Genomic DNA, 5,917 nt, shown 5'->3' with positions numbered 1-5,917 from the left:
GTAGACCTAGTAACCACAGCAAAGAAGTCTAATGTTGAGAAAGGAGGATTAAAATGTGTATACTCCTATTAACTAGCATTAGTTAATAGTTATTACCCTATAAACATCTAGGCCTACAGATATGTGTACCGAGGCTCGGTTATTTATACTGGGTTTTTTTGGGGGGTGGAATTGAGGCACATGGGGGCCCATGAGGACTAGGTCCCAGGATCTTGTGCTACGCCCCTGGATGTGACTGCTTCTTCTATAAAAATAAATTATATATAGGTTGCATTGTCTGGCTATAAGCAAATGGCACAGATGATGATTATATTATATATTATAATTATAAAACTATTTACCTCATCAATATGAATAGTGCTTGTGTCAATTTAAGCTGGCTCTCCTTAAATTGTTCCCTTCCCTAAAAAATAAAACAGACTGCACGCCCCCCCCCCCGCTTTCTTTTCTCAGGACTACTTAAATTTTTGACTTTTAATATTTTTTTAATTTTATATTCTTGTCTTATATTTTTGTGTCAACACTGTAAAGGGATTGATTCAATCTCATTGCACAGGTACTGTGTACTTGTGCTAATGACAATAAAGGCATTCTATTCTATTCAATCTCCTCCAGCGTCCCACTCCCTTCCGCTCCTCCGATCCTCTTCCTCCATAAACCTGTCTGTCCCCCCCGCCCCCGTCTCACCACCATGGGGGGCAGAGCATTTAGCGCTCTGCTCCCCGTCTCTGGAACTCACTACCCCAATCAGAAACATTGATCATTCCCCCATTTCAAATCACAACTAAAAACACATGTTTATAACTGCCTATTCCACTTAAATGTCTGTTGCTCCGCTTTTCTGGTGTATAGTATTGTTTTTCTGTATAGTATTGTTTTGCTGTTGTATAGTATTGTTTGCTGTTTTAGTATTTGTTTTTCTGTGTATTTAGTATTGGTTTTGCTGTTGTAAGTATTTGTTTTTGTTATGTATTTGTTTGCTGTTGTATAGTTAGTTTTGCTGTGATAGTTTTGTTTTTTGTGTATAGATTTGTTTGTGTGTGATAGTATTGTTTGCTGTTGTATAGTATTTGTTTTGCTGTTCTTAATTTATGAATTCCCTGTGCGGCGTCCTTGAGTGCCATGAAAGGCGTCTTTAAATAAAATGTATTATTATTATTATTATTATTATTATTCTATTCTATACAAACTTTTATTTTGAAGGTGAGCCACCAAGCTGCAGCAGAACCGGATGTTATTCTTTGAGCAAAATGGCGTCTAACGTGAGTGAAAACATTGGAGTCGGTTTGTTGTGCTGAGAAAGTGTGTGAGCTCCAACAGATGTGGTCCATCGGAGCCTGTGTGAGTCCGGATAAACCTGTCTGGTGGACTTTGTGCTGCTCACCTTCTTTCTGAATGTTTTACCTCTGACTCATCTCCCGGAAGCTACAAAGCTAACGACGCTAGCTTAGCATGCTAGCTGCTTAGCAACAGTTTGAAGGAGGGCAAACAGCGTTTTTAACGGAGTTTGTTCGGAGGAAAAGTTTCTGTCGTCGTGTGAAAATGTCTAAAGTCCAAATGCTGAGAGGGCTGGTGGAGCAGCGACTAACTGCGGCTGCTGAAGAGATATTTGGGCTGTTTGAAAGAACGATAGCAGAGTACGAGGAGGAACTGTGTCGTTCAAAAGAGGAGCACGAGCGCCAACGGAAACGACTGGACGCTGTTTTCAGCCCTCAGCTCCGGCTGCACAGAGCAGGTTGGTACCTTTACTTCTTCTCTCCGTTCACCCTCTGGTTACACTGACATCAGACCGGGATGGGCCAGCTTCCAGGGCCCCTGTCATTCTGGGTCATCAAACCATGTTAGAAACAAAGTTAATTAGCCTCCATGATGCTAATGTGCAGACAGGTCAGCCAAAGCCAGTTCAGGGCTCCAGACTACCTGTTTTATTTTTTAGGGAAGGGAACAATTTAAGGAGAGCCAGCTTAAATTGACACAAGCACTATTCATATTGATGAGGTAAATAGTTTTATAATTTAAATATAATATAATACTCATCTGTGCCATTGCTTATAGCCAGACAATGCAACCTATATATAATTATTTTTATAGAAGAAGCAGTCACATCCAGGGGCGTAGCACAAGATCCTGGGACCTAGTCCCGGGCCCCAGTGCCTCAATTCCACCCCAAAAAAACCAGTATAAATAACCGAGCCTCGTACACAATCTGTAGGCCTAGATGTTTATAGGTAATAACTATTAACTAAGCTAGTTAATAGGAGTATACACATTTTAATCCTCCTTTCTCAACATTAGACTTCTTTGCTGTGGTTACTAGGTCTACTACATGTGTTTTCTCTGTACCTTTACTTGCCAACCTGTGTACTACGGTGTCTCTCTGATCATATCTTAATTTATCTGGCCATAGTCACGGGTCCTCTGGCAAAAACTGGTCTGCATTGCTCGGCCTACTTTCCAGTTCCTTCTCTCATTTCCACACTGCTCTCAGCAACACTCATGCTCTCTTCACTCCCATCATCCTCAGATCTCCTCTTTCTCTATGAAGGATACATTTGATATTAACCTATTATCCTAATTGTAACCCAATATAAAACACACTAAGATGTTTCAAAATGGCTAAACGTGGTTTGCTCTAATTTTATATAAGTTTACCTTGTCTCAAATCCAAAGAGGAGGGTGAGGGGTCAGTTGCTACTCCACCCCCCCCGGTGTGACAGCCGTGTGTTTCACAATGTTAAGATCTGCTTCTACTAAATCTGACATAACTAATGTTGACATGAGCTACCAGGCTACATATGGCACTGACAAGATTAAACATGATTAAAATTAGGTTATGGTTTTGTATGGCAACAAAACTGTTAGTGTAGTTTATTAAGTCATCATTTCAGATTACATGTATAACCAAGTTATCATTTGATAGTGCATGTTCTGCTCTTTCCCTGGGTTGTCAGTAGGTTTTTAACATCCTGGAGATATTCAAGCAGTTTAGCAGCATGGATTTAGTTTTCTAGTTTGTGCTCACCTTTCTTTGAAAAGAAGTTACCAGGGCTCGGTTTACACCTATCGCCATATCTAGCCTCTGAGGGTCCATATGCAGGCTGGGGGAACGCATATTAATGTTAAAAAACCTCAAAGTGAAATCTTCATGCCATGCAACCTTTAATGAGCTTCAGCATTGGCTCCATCTTTCTGACCCGGAGTCTCTGTCCATTATTTTTTACAGTCTATGGTCTCAGGAGAAAGAGAGCAAGTGTTCTGGTCTTTTCTCCAGTAACAGTGGTGTCCTATTTCTGTTGTTGTCTGTCCCTCCAGAGCTCCCACAGCAACATGTCTGTAAGGAGGAGGAGGTTCTCTCTGACCAGCAGCTCTGTATTCAGGTGAGGAACTCCAGTCTGGACCGAGAGGACCCAGAGGAGGGAGAGCAGCTTGTCCTGAAGCAGGAGACTGATACCTTTATGTTGAATCCTACTTATGAGGAAAGGGACCACAGTGAAGGTCAGACTCTGAACTTAAACCCTGATGATGACACTCTAAATGCAGCAGAGATAGAGTCTTTAGCCAACATGCCAGTTATAACCTCTGTGGACTCAGAAGCAAACAGTGACCCCCAGCTCCATAGAGCTGAGAGCCAAGACCAGAAAGGAGGCCAGCATGGAGACTCAGGATCAGCTAGAAATGCAGAGCCAGAACCAAAGAAGAGACGACGCAAGAGCAGAAGTCCCAGTAACAACGTAGACAACACTAACATATCAGAGACAGGTAAAGGTAAAAAGTCTTTCATATGCTACATGTGGGAAAGTGTAATTCAGAATTTTGGAGACACATGAAAAGCCTTTTTATTGCAAAACATATGGAAAAGATTTCAGACGAAAGGATGTTTTTAACTGAAACATCTACATCTACTTGAGAACCCACACAGCTGAGAAGCCGTAAATTTGCAAGACTTTCGGAAAAAGATTCAGCAGCATATCCAGGAGCATAGCACATGATCCTGGGCCCTAGTCCTGATGGGCTCCCATGTTCCTCAATTCCACCCCCCGAAAAAACCCCAGTATAAATAACCGAGCCACGGTACACATATCTATAGGCCTAGATTATAGGGTAATAACTTTAACTAATGCTAGGTAGTAGGAGTATGCACATTTTAAACCTCCTTTCTCAACATTAGACTTCTTTGCTGTGGTTACTAGGTCTACTACATTTGTTTTCTGTGTACCTTTACTTGCCAACCTGTGTACTACGGTGTCTTAATTTATCTGGCATTAGTCCTGGGTCCTCTGGCAAAAACTGGTCTGCATTGGTCTGCCTACTTTCCAGTTCCTTCTCTCATTTCCACACTGCTCTCAGCAACACTCATGCTCTCTTCAATCCCATCATCCTCAGATCTCCTCTTTCTCTCTGAAGGATACATTTGATATTAACCTATTATCCTAATTGTAACCCAATATAAAACACACTAAGATGTTTCAAAATGGCTAAACGTGGTTTGCTCTAATTTTATATAAGTTCACCTTGTCTCAAATCCAAAGAGGAGGGTGAGGGGTCAGTTGCTACTCCACCCCCCCCCTGGTGTGACAGCCGTGTGTTTCACAATGTTAAGATCTGCTTCTACTAAATCTGACATGACCTACCAAGCTACATATGACACTGATTAGCCTTTTGCTAATTACAGACATTATAGCTTATTAGTAAAATTAAACATGATTAAAATTAGGTTCTGGTTTTGTATGACAACAAAATTGTTAGTGTAGTTTATTTAGTCTTCACCTCAGATTACATGTATAACCAAGTTATCATTTGATAGTGCATGTTCTGCTCTTTCCCTGGGTTGTCAGTAGGTTTTTAACATCCTGGAGATATTCAAGCAGTTTAGCACCATGGATTTAGTTTTCTAGTTTGTGCTCACCTTTCTTTGAAAAGAAGTTACCAGGGCTCGGTTTACACCTATCACCATATCTAGCCTCTGAGGGTCCATATGCAGGCTGGGGGAACGCATATTAATGTTAAAAAACCTCATAAAGTGAAATCCTCATGCCATGCAACCTTTAATGAGCTTCAGCATTGGCTCCATCTTTCTGACCCGGAGTCTCTGTCCATTATTTTTTACAGTCTATGGTCTCAGGAGAAAGAGAGCAAGTGTTCTGGTCTTTTCTCAGTAACAGTGGTGTCTATTTCTGTGTTGTCTGTCCTCCAGAGCTCCCACAGCAATGTCTGTAAGGAGGAGGAGGTTCTCTCTGACCAGCAGCTCTGTATTCAGGTGAGGAACTCCAGTCTGGACCGAGAGGACCCCAGAGGGGGAGAGCAGCTTGTCCTGAGCAGGGAGACTGATACCTTTATGTTGAATCCTACTTATGAGGAAAGGGACCACAGTGAAGGTCAGCCTCTGAACTTAAACCCTGATGATGACACTCTAAATGCAGCAGAGTAGAGTCTTTAGCCAACATGCCAGTTATAACCCTGTGGAATCAGAAGCAAACAGTGACCCCCAGCTCCATAGAGGAGAGCCAAGACCAGAAAGAGGCCAGCATGGAGACTCAGGATCAGCTAGAAATGCAGAGCCAGAACCAAAGAAGAGACGACGCAAGAGAGAATCCCAGTAACAACGTAGACAACACTAAACATGTCAGAGACAGGTAAAGGTAAAAGTCTTTCATGCTACATGTGGGAAAGTGTAATTCAGAATTTTGGAGACACATGAAAAGCCTTTTTATTGCAAAACATAGGAAAGATTTCAGACGAAAGGATGTTTTTACTGAAACATTACATTACTTGAGAACCCACACAGCGAAGCCGTAATTTGCAAGACTTTCGGAAAAAGATTCAGCAGCATATCCCGAGCATAGCACATGATCCTGGGCCCTAGTCCTGATGGGCTCCCATGTTCCTCAATCCACCCCCCGAAAAAACCCAGATAAAA

The 5,917-nt window shown here is 41.9% G+C and overlaps 1 protein-coding gene and 1 long non-coding RNA gene across 3 annotated transcripts in view; both read right to left on the bottom strand.

The window, feature by feature from the left end:
* Positions 1-5,917, bottom strand: part of LOC116686516 (zinc finger protein 37 homolog) — a 21,152-nt gene that overhangs the window by 8,681 nt on the left and 6,554 nt on the right. The window lies entirely within an intron of this gene.
* LOC116686517 (uncharacterized) lies at positions 2,330-2,774 on the bottom strand. Its single transcript, XR_004331281.1, has 2 exons — positions 2,653-2,774; positions 2,330-2,563 (listed from the first exon to the last, which is right to left on the bottom strand). It is a non-coding gene; the product is annotated as an uncharacterized LOC116686517 (long non-coding RNA).

This window comes from Etheostoma spectabile, unplaced genomic scaffold, assembly GCF_008692095.1.
Source record: "Etheostoma spectabile isolate EspeVRDwgs_2016 unplaced genomic scaffold, UIUC_Espe_1.0 scaffold383, whole genome shotgun sequence".
In the NCBI taxonomy this organism is placed as follows: Eukaryota; Metazoa; Chordata; class Actinopteri; order Perciformes; family Percidae; genus Etheostoma; species Etheostoma spectabile.
The sequence above is the reverse complement of the archived record's forward strand: the minus strand, read 5'-3'. Positions and strand labels throughout refer to the sequence as shown.